Source organism: Anser anser, assembly GCF_964211835.1.
Source record: "Anser anser genome assembly, chromosome: 19".
In the NCBI taxonomy this organism is placed as follows: Eukaryota; Metazoa; Chordata; class Aves; order Anseriformes; family Anatidae; genus Anser; species Anser anser.
In genome coordinates this window covers 2,044,011-2,054,607 of record NC_139740.1, presented here as the reverse complement: position 1 = coordinate 2,054,607, position 10,597 = coordinate 2,044,011, and the positions used below count along the sequence as shown (strand labels likewise).

At 46.9% G+C, this 10,597-nt stretch overlaps 2 long non-coding RNA genes across 2 annotated transcripts in view; one reads left to right on the top strand and one right to left on the bottom strand.

The window, feature by feature from the left end:
* Window positions 1-525: 525 nt before the first annotated feature.
* Window positions 526-10,597, bottom strand: part of LOC310884038 — a 42,891-nt gene continuing 32,819 nt past the window's right edge. The window contains exon 2 of the long non-coding RNA XR_014573994.1: window positions 526-8,406. This is a non-coding gene — a long non-coding RNA (uncharacterized lncRNA). The remainder of the gene's footprint in view (window positions 8,407-10,597) is intronic.
* The window catches only part of LOC310884039, a 40,728-nt gene continuing 37,816 nt past the window's right edge, over window positions 7,686-10,597 (top strand). The window contains exon 1 of the long non-coding RNA XR_014573995.1: window positions 7,686-8,308. This is a non-coding gene — a long non-coding RNA (uncharacterized lncRNA). The remainder of the gene's footprint in view (window positions 8,309-10,597) is intronic.

Below are 10,597 nucleotides of genomic sequence, written 5' to 3'. Positions count from 1 at the left end.
TGGCGAATTGTAGGATTGATCATGTTACAAATAGGGCGATTGGAAGAAATGTTATTGAGTATTGGTCTATTTTTAGGCTCAGGGGGATTTTAAAGTTTATAATGAATTTTCACTCCCAGTGGCAGGTGACAGATTCTACTCCCGAGTAGATGAATGCGGTTGTAGGGGCTAGGCTAATTAGGAATGCGGTTTTAACAGCGCGGGTGGTGGCTTGTGGGGTGTTTTTAAAGTTTTTAAATAGAAATGGCAGGATGATTGGGGTTAGGAGGATTGTCAGCGTGAGTAGTGTGAGGGAGTTGATTAGTAGTGTGGGGTTCACTCCTTTTACTTGGATTTGCACCAAGATGGGTGGTTCCTAAGACCAGTGGATTGCTGTTATCCTTTAAAAGTAAGGGGGCTGAGGTTTTAGGCTCAGATGTAAGAGTTAGCAGCTCTTGTTGGTTAAACCCTCCCCTCGGCAGGTAAGAAGGTTTGAACTTCTATTCTTAGAATCACAGTCTAATGTTTGGTTTAAACTATACTTGCATGAGGGGATTCCGGAGATCAGTTCGGGTTTGAGGATTAGGAGGAATATTGGGATAATGTGGAGTGTTATGAGCAGGTGTTCTCGCGTGGTTGAGTTTTGCATAGATGTGATGTGGGAGGGGATTGAGCCTCGTTGGGTCATTAGTAGTATGAATAAGGTGTAGGAGGCGGTTAGTAGGGTTGCGATTCCTGTTAGGATGATCGTGAAGGCAGATCAGTTGAATAAGGTGATTATAATGGTTAGCTCTGCTATGAGGTTTGTTGTTGGGGGTAAGGCTATGTTTGTTAGATTGGCCAGCAATCATCAGGTAGCTATGAGTGGTAGGAGAGGTTGTAGGCCTCGTGTGAGTAGTAGAATTCGGCTGTGCGTACGTTCATAGTTTGTGTTGGCTAGGCAGAATAGTATGGAGGAAGTTAGTCCATGGGAAATTATTAGGATCATTGCCCCTGAGAATGATCAGTGGGTTTGGATTATTCCTGCGGCGATAACTAGGCCTATGTGGCTAACGGATGAATAAGCGATTAGTGATTTTAGGTCTGTCTGTCGTAGGCAGATTGAGCTAGTCATTAGGGCGCCTCATAGGGCCAGGGTTAGGAAGGGGTAGTGCAGGAGGTTGGACAGTGGGCCCATAAATAGAGTGACTCGTATAATTCCGTATCCTCCTAGCTTTAGTAGTAGGGCGGCGAGGAGTATTGAGCCTGCGATGGGTGCTTCTACGTGGGCTTTTGGCAGTCAGAGGTGTAGGCCGTATAGTGGGGCTTTTACTATGAATGCTATGAGCAGTGCTAGACCTGATAGTATTCCTGTCCATGAGGTGGATAGGGTTGGGTGGGTTAGTTGTAGGGTTGGCAGGTGCAGGGTGCCAATTTTCACGTATAGGTGTATGATTGTGATTAGCAGGGGTAGAGAGCTTACTGGCGTGTAGAATAGCAGGTAGATGCCAGCGCTTAGGCGTTCTGGTTGGTTCCCCCATCGGGTGATTAAGATTAGGGTGGGAATGAGGGTTGCTTCAAATGAGATGTAAAATAGTGCTAGTTCTGTGGTGGAAAAGGCTAGTAGGATGAATGGCTGGACTGCGACTAAGGTTGAGATAAAGATTCGTTTGCGTTGTAGGGGTTCTTGTTGCAGGTGGTTTTGGCTTGCTATGATTATGAGTGGGAGTAGTCAGCAGGATAGTACTAGGAGGGGGGATGAGTTTTGGTCAATTCCTGTTCAGTTGGATAAAAATTTGTAGGGGTAGTAGGTTGGGATTAATCACTGTAGGCTTAGGGCAGCGATTAGGAGGCTGTATAAGGTGGTGTTAGTCCATAGAAATTTTGGTGGAGACAGCAGGGCTGTTGGAAGAAGTATGATTGTGGGTAGGATGATTTTTAGCATTGCAGGAGGTTTAGGTTGTGTAGATGGTCGGAGCCATGTGTGCGGGTGGAGGCTACTAGGATGGCCAGGCCTGTGCCCGCCTCACATGCTGAGAAGGTTAGCATGAGAATTGGTACCATGGTGAATGAGGAGACTTGGTTTTCGATGGATCATATTGATAGGCCTACGAATATCGATAATATTATGCTTTCAAGGCATAGTAGGGCGGATACTAGGTGGGTTCGGTGGAAGGCTAGTCCTAGTCCGCTGAAAATGAAGGCTGAGTAGAAGCTTAAATGTAGGGGCGACATAAGAAAGTTACAGGGTTGGCTGTAATCTGCTGGGTCGAAACCAGCTATCTTTTTGGTTAGACTAACTTTCTGTTATTCTGCTCATTCTAGGCCCCCTTGAATTCACTCGTAGGCCAGTCCGAGTGTTAGGAGAAGGAGGATCGCTACAGTTCAGGTGAGGGTCATTAGGGGGGATTGGAGTTGGACGGCTCATGGCAGGGGGAGTAGGAGGGCGATTTCTAGGTCGAATAGGATGAACAGGATGGCTACTGAGGAAGAATCGGACTGAGAATGGTAATCGAGCAGATCCAAGTGGGTCGAATCCACATTCGTACGGTGAGAGTTTCTCTGAGTCGGGGTTTATTTGGGCGAGTCAGAAGTTTAATGCGGTTAGGGCGGCGCTTAGGATTGATGATAGGGCGAATATGAACATGAGTGCGTTCATTGCTCTCCTCTGGGTTTATACCAGATTCTAGAGATTGGAAGTCAATTGTAATTAATATACTAGAAGAGCAAGATCCTCATCAGTAGATGGTTATGTAGAGGAATAGTCAGATGACGTCTACGAAGTGTCAGTATCAGGCTGCTGCCTCGAATCCGAAGTGGTGGTCTGATGTAAAGTGGAACTTGATCAGTCGGAAGAGGCAGACGGTCAGGAAGGAGGATCCGATGATTACGTGGAGTCCGTGGAATCCAGTGGCAACGAAGAAGGTAGATCCGTAGACGCTATCGGCGATTGAGAATGGGGCTTCGTGGTATTCTATTGCTTGTAGGGCTGTGAAGTAGAATCCCAGGAGGATCGTTAGGGTTAGGGCGTGGATGGCGTGTTTTCGGTTTCCTTCTGTGATGCTGTGATGGGCTCACGTTACGGTAACGCCTGAGGCTAGTAGGATGGCTGTGTTTAGTAGGGGGACTTCTATCGGGTTGAGTGGTTTAATTCCTGTTGGGGGTCATTGGCCTCCTAGTTCTGGGGTTGGGGCCAGGCTCGAGTGGAAGAACGCTCAGAAGAACCCTAAGAAGAAGAATGCTTCGGATGTGATGAAAAGGATTATGCCGTATCGTAGGCCTTTCTGGACTGTGGGAGTGTGATGGCCTTGGAAGGTGCTTTCTCGTACAATGTCTCGTCATCATTGGAGTATTACTAGGAGTATTGAGATGAGGCCTAGGGTTAGTAGTATGGATGAGTTGTAGTGGAATCACATGATTAATCCTGAGGTTGTGAGTAGGGTGGCGGCTGCCCCGAAGATTGGTCAAGGGCTTGGGTCAACTATGTGGTATGAGTGTGCTTGGTGTGCCATTAGATGTTTTCTTGTAAGTATAGGCTTAGAAGGAGCACGAAGACGTAGGCCTGGATTATGGCTACTGCTACTTCTAGGATGGTTAGGAGTAGTAGGATGATTATTGTTAGGATGGATACTGCAGGAAGGGTGGGTATTAATGCAATGGAGGCTGTAGAGATGAGTTGGATGAGTAAGTGTCCTGCTGTAAGATTGGCTGTAAGGCGGACTCCGAGGGCTAGGGGGCGGATTAGTAGGCTGGTTGTTTCGATCAGGATTAGTGCGGGGATTAGGGGTGTAGGGGTACCTTCGGGTAATAGGTGGGCTAAAGAGGCTGATGGTTGGTTTCGTAGGCCTGTTAGTAGTGTGGCGAGCCATAGTGGGAAGGCTAGGGCTATGTTCATAGATAGTTGGGTGGTTGGGGTGAATGTATATGGAAGGAGGCCTAGAAGGTTGATTGTAAGAAGTATGATTATTAGGGATGTAAATATTATGGCTCATTTGTGGCCATTTTTGTTGAGTGGGACTATTAGTTGTTTTGTGATTAGGTGAAGGAGTCATGTTTGGATAGTAGAAAGGCGGTTGTTGATTCATCGGTTGTTTGGGGACGGGAATAGTAGGGCTGGGAAGAGTAGGGATAGTAGGATTAAGGGGATGCCAAATAGATTGGGGCTGGAAAATTGGTCAAAGAAGCTTAGGTTCATGGTCAGGATCATGGTGTGGGTTTGGTAGTGAGGGAGGTCTTATTTGATGGGGGGTTGGTTGTGGTGAAGGCTAGTAGTTTTGGTTGGATGAGGAGTGCTAGGGTTAATCAGGTTATAATTATGATTGAAAATCATGGTGCGGGGTTAAGCTGTGGCATATCATTAAGGAGGGGGAAGTCCCTCTTTGGCTAGCTTAAAAGGCTAGTGCTGTTGCATAGCTTCTTAATGATTAGGATGATGATAGAAGGGACGATCAGGCCTCGAAATGTGGGAGTGGGGTTGATTCTACTACAATGGGTATGTAGCTGTGATTAGCCCCGCAAATTTCTGAGCATTGTCCGTAAAAAATCCCAGGCCGGGTGGTAATGAATGAAGTTTGGTTTAGTCGGCCTGGGATTGCGTCTGTTTTAACTCCGAGCGTTGGGACTGCTCAGGAGTGGAGTACGTCTCCTGCAGTAATGATCACGCGGATGGGGGATTCTATTGGGATAACTACGCGGTGGTCAACTTCTAGCAGTCGGAAGTGGCCGTTGGGTAAGTCTGGGGTGGGCACTATGTAGGAGTCGAATGATAGGTCTTTGAAGTCTGTGTATTCGTAGCTTCAGTATCATTGGTGGCCGATGGCTTTTAGGGTGAGGTCTGGTTCATCGATTTTGTCCATTATGTAGAGGATTTGTAGGGATGGGAGGGCGAGGAGTACCAGGACGATAGCAGGTAGGATTGTCCAGATCAGCTCTACTTCTTGGGCGTCTACAGCATTGGACGAGAGTTTTTCTGTTAGTATGTGGGCTAAAAGGTAGAGAACTAGGCTGCAGATAGCTAGGGCAACGATTAGGGCGTGGTCGTGGAATTCAACGAGTTCTTCTATGATGGGTGATGAGGCGTCTTGGAATCCTAGTTGGGAGTGGTTGGCCACATGAGATGTACAGGATTTTTACCTGTGATTTAGTCTTGACAAGGCTATGTAATTGGTTTACTAACGTCTCATAAGAAAGAAGCATGAGCGGTTAATGCAGTTGGCTTGAAACCAGCATGTGAGGGTTCGATTCCTTCCTTTCTTGTACTTGGACGAAGGCCGGTTCCTCGAAAGTATGGTATGGGGGAGGGCAGCCGTGGATTCATTCAACGTTTGTGGTAGTTAGTTCTGGTTGTAGGACTTTTCGTTTGGCCGGAAAGGCTTCTCAGATGATGAATATTAGTATGATTACGGCTACTATTGAGATTAGGGAGCCGATGGAGGAAATGGTGTTTCATAGTGTGTAGGCGTCGGGATAGTCCGAGTATCGTCGGGGTATTCCTGCTAGGCCTAGGAAGTGCTGGGGGAAGAACGTTAGGTTTACTCTTGTAAATATTACCCCGAAGTGGGCTTTTGCTCATGTTTGGTGTAGGGTAAACCCAGTGAGTAGTGGGAATCAGTGAGTAAATCCTGCTAGAATGGCAAAGACGGCGCCTATGGATAGGACGTAGTGGAAGTGGGCAACTACGTAGTACGTGTCGTGCAGGGCGATGTCTAGGGAAGAGTTTGCAAGAACGATTCCTGTTAATCCTCCGATGGTAAATAGGAAGATAAATCCTAGAGCTCATAGTATTGGGGGGGTCTCATTTGATTGTTCCTCCGTGCAGGGTGGCTAGTCAGCTAAATACTTTGATTCCGGTAGGGATGGCAATGATTATAGTGGCTGATGTAAAGTAGGCTCGGGTATCAACGTCTATTCCTACTGTAAACATGTGGTGAGCTCAGACGATGAATCCTAGGAAGCCGATGGATAGTATGGCTCAGACTATTCCCATGTAGCCGAAGGGCTCCTTTTTGCCTGAGTAGTACGTGACTACGTGTGAGATGATTCCGAACCCCGGTAGGATCAGAATATAGACTTCTGGGTGTCCGAAGAATCAGAATAGGTGTTGGTACAGGATTGGGTCTCCTCCTCCAGCGGGGTCGAAGAATGTGGTGTTTAGGTTTCGATCAGTTAGTAATATTGTAATACCGGCGGCGAGTACGGGGAGTGATAGAAGGAGTAGGATGGCGGTAATTAGTACGGATCAGACAAATAGTGTCCACTTCCACTACGTCCTATCCATAGGCGCCGTCTTTGCCATTCTAGCAGGATTTACTCACTGATTCCCACTACTCACTGGGTTTACCCTACACCAAACATGAGCAAAAGCCCACTTCGGGGTAATATTTACAGGAGTAAACCTAACGTTCTTCCCCCAGCACTTCCTAGGCCTAGCAGGAATACCCCGACGATACTCGGACTATCCCGACACCTACACACTATGAAACACCATTTCCTCCTAGTCCTAGGACTTAGAGAAACTCCAGTACTAAAAATAGTAAACACAAGCAATAATTTCATATACTTCACTCTCACTCACCACTCAACTATCAGCTAACCACACCCCCGTCCACATAGCTTAACACAAAGCATGGCACTGAAGTTGCCAAGATGGCATAAAACATGCCTGCGGACAAAAGACTTAGTCCTAACCTTACGGTTGGTTTTTGCTAAATATATACATGCAAGTATCCGCGCCCCAGTGTAAACGCCCTCGACCACCTACCCCCATACAGGCCTTGAGGAGCGGGTATCAGGCACACCCAAGTAGTAGCCCAAGACGCCTCGCTAAGCCACGCCCCCACGGGTATTCAGCAGTAATTAACATTAAGCAATGAGTGCAAACTTGACTTAGTTATAGCAACAGCCTAACTTCAAGGGTTGGTAAATCTTGTGCCAGCCACCGCGGTCATACAAGAAACCCAAATCAACCGTCCTATTGACACGGCGTAAAGAGTGGTAAAATGCCTATCCTAGCTAACTAAGATCAAAATGCAACTGAGCTGTCATAAGCCCAAGATGCACCTAAACACACCATTAAGATGATCTTAGGAACTAACGACTGATTTAAACCCACGAAAGCCAGGGCCCAAACTGGGATTAGATACCCCACTATGCCTGGCCCTAAATCTTGATACTTACTTTACCGAAGTATCCGCCAGAGAACTACGAGCACAAACGCTTAAAACTCTAAGGACTTGGCGGTGCCCCAAACCCACCTAGAGGAGCCTGTTCTACAATCGATAATCCCCGATTAACCCAACCACCCCTTGCCAACACAGCCTACATACCGCCGTCGCCAGCCCACCTCGAATGAGAGCACAACAGTGGACACAATAGCACCCCGCTAATAAGACAGGTCAAGGTATAGCCTATGGAGTGGAAGAAATGGGCTACATTCCCTATTCATAGGGCACACGGAAAGAAGCGTGAAACCACTTCTGGAAGGCGGATTTAGCAGTAAAGTGGGACAATAGAGCCTACTTTAAGCCGGCCCTGGGGCACGTACATACCGCCCGTCACCCTCCTCAAAAGCCACATCCCACATAACTAATACCATAAATACGCTGAAGATGAGGTAAGTCGTAACAAGGTAAGTGTACCGGAAGGTGTACTTAGAATATCAAGACGTAGCTATAACACCAAAGCACTCAGCTTACACCTGAAAGATATCTACTAGACCGGATCGTCTTGAAGCCCCCCCTCTAGCTCAACCACACAAATAGTACACCAAAACTAAAGAATTTACTAAACTAATTAAACTAAAGCATTTTACAGTCTTAGTATAGGCGATAGAAAAGACACTTAGACGCGATAGAGACCCCAGTACCGTAAGGGAAAGATGAAATAGCAGTGAAACAATCAAAGCGACAGACAGCAAAGATCAACCCTTGTACCTTTTGCATCATGGTTTAGCGAGAACAACCAAGCAAAGTGAACTAAAGTTTGCCCCCCCGAAACCCAAGCGAGCTACTTTCAAGCAGTTAAAGAGAGCGAACCCGTCTCTGTTGCAAAAGAGTGGGATGACTTGTCAGTAGAGGTGAAAAGCCAACCGAGCTGGGTGATAGCTGGTTACCTGTGAAACGAATCTAAGTTCCCCCTTAATCCTCCCTACCGGACATCCTGAACCCTAATGAGATGATTAAGAGCTATTTAATGGAGGGACAGCTCCATTAAAAAAGGACACAACCTCGACTAGCGGATAATTCTTACTACTGATCCTACCGTGGGCCCTAAAGCAGCCATCAAAAAAGAGTGCGTCAAAGCTCCACCACCTAAAAATACCAAAATAAGATGATTCCCTTATCACAAACAGGTCAACCTATGAATATAGGAGAATTAATGCTAAAATAAGTAACTCAGGGCCACACCCCTCTAACGGCGCAAGCTTACATAGAAACATTATTAACAGACCTAGACAGATACAAAAACCCCTACAAGACCACGTATTAACTAACCCTGTTAACCCGACTCAGGAGCGCCTATAAGAGCGATTAAAATCTGTGAAAGGAACTCGGCAAATTAATAAGGCCCGACTGTTTACCAAAAACATAGCCTTCAGCAAATTAAACAAGTATTGAAGGTGATGCCTGCCCGGTGACTTAGGTTTAACGGCCGCGGTATCCTAACCGTGCAAAGGTAGCGCAATCAATTGTCCCATAAATCGAGACTTGTATGAATGGCTAAACGAGGTCTTAACTGTCTCTCACAGATAATCAGTGAAATTGATCTCCCCGTGCAAAAGCGGGGATGTGAACATAAGACGAGAAGACCCTGTGGAACTTAAAAATCAACGACCACCGCGAATCCTCAATCAACCCCACTGGGGCCACTACCATCGCAGAGCCTGGTCGATATTTTTCGGTTGGGGCGACCTTGGAGGAGAACAAATCCTCCAAAAACAAGACCATACCTCTTTACCTAGAGCTACCCCTCAAAGTGCTAACAGTGACCAGACCCAATATAATTGATTAATGGACCAAGCTACCCCAGGGATAACAGCGCAATCCCCCTCAAGAGCCCATATCGACAGGGGGGTTTACGACCTCGATGTTGGATCAGGACATCCTAATGGTGCAGCCGCTATTAAGGGTTCGTTTGTTCAACGATTAACAGTCCTACGTGATCTGAGTTCAGACCGGAGCAATCCAGGTCGGTTTCTATCTATGACACACTCTCCCCAGTACGAAAGGACCGGGAAAGTGGGGCCAATACCACAAGCACGCCCCCCCCCTCTAAGCAGTGAAACCAACTAAACCGTGAAGAGGGCCTTCCCCCACCACTTTCAATCCTAGAAAAGGACCAGCTAGAGTGGCAGAGCCCGGCAAGTGCAGAAGGCTTAAGCCCTTTCCCCAGAGGTTCAAATCCTCTCCCTAGCTTCACCCATGATTCAAATAACAACACTAAGCTGCCTCGTTATATCCCTCCTATACATCATCCCAATCCTGATTGCCGTAGCCTTCCTAACCCTAGTAGAACGGAAAATCCTAAGCTACATACAATCCCGCAAAGGCCCTAACGTTGTCGGGCCTTTTGGCCTACTTCAACCATTTGCGGACGGACTGAAACTATTTACCAAAGAGCCCATCCGACCCTCTACCTCTTCCCCACTTCTATTCATTCTGATACCAATACTAGCCCTTGTCCTAGCCCTCACCACTTGAGCACCACTACCACTCCCATTTCCCCTAGCAGATCTAAACCTCGGAGTTCTCTTCCTAATAGCCATGTCAAGCCTAGCCGTCTACTCAGTCCTATGATCAGGCTGAGCCTCGAACTCAAAATACGCACTAATCGGAGCCCTACGGGCAGTAGCACAGACCATTTCATACGAAGTGACACTGGCCATAATCCTGCTATCAATAATCATACTAAGCGGAAGCTACACACTCAGCTCCTTTGCCGTCGCACAGGAGCCTCTATACTTCATTTTCTCCTCATGACCCCTAGCAATAATATGATACGTATCCACCCTAGCAGAGACAAACCGAGCTCCTTTTGACCTCACAGAGGGTGAATCTGAGCTAGTCTCAGGGTTTAACGTTGAATACGCCGCAGGACCCTTCGCCTTATTCTTCCTAGCTGAATATGCGAACATTATGCTAATAAATACACTTACAGCCATCATATTCCTAAACCCAAGCGCCCTAGGGCCACCCACAGAACTATTCCCCGTCATCCTAGCCACAAAAGTCCTCCTACTATCTTCTGGTTTCTTATGGGTCCGAGCTTCATACCCACGATTCCGATATGACCAACTAATGCACCTACTATGAAAAAACTTCCTACCCCTCACACTAGCTCTGTGCCTCTGACACATCAGCATACCTATCTGCTATGCAGGCCTACCTCCTTACATAAGGAAATGTGCCTGAACTACAAAGGGTCACTATGATAAAGTGAACATAGAGGTATAACAGCCCTCTCATTTCCTGTTGACCTTAGAAAAGTAGGAATTGAACCCACACAAGAGAAATCAAAATTCTCCATACTTCCCTTATATTATTTTCTAGTAGAGTCAGCTAATCAAGCTATCGGGCCCATACCCCGAAAATGATGGTTTAACCCCCTCCTCTACTAATGAACCCTTACGCGACCCCAATCA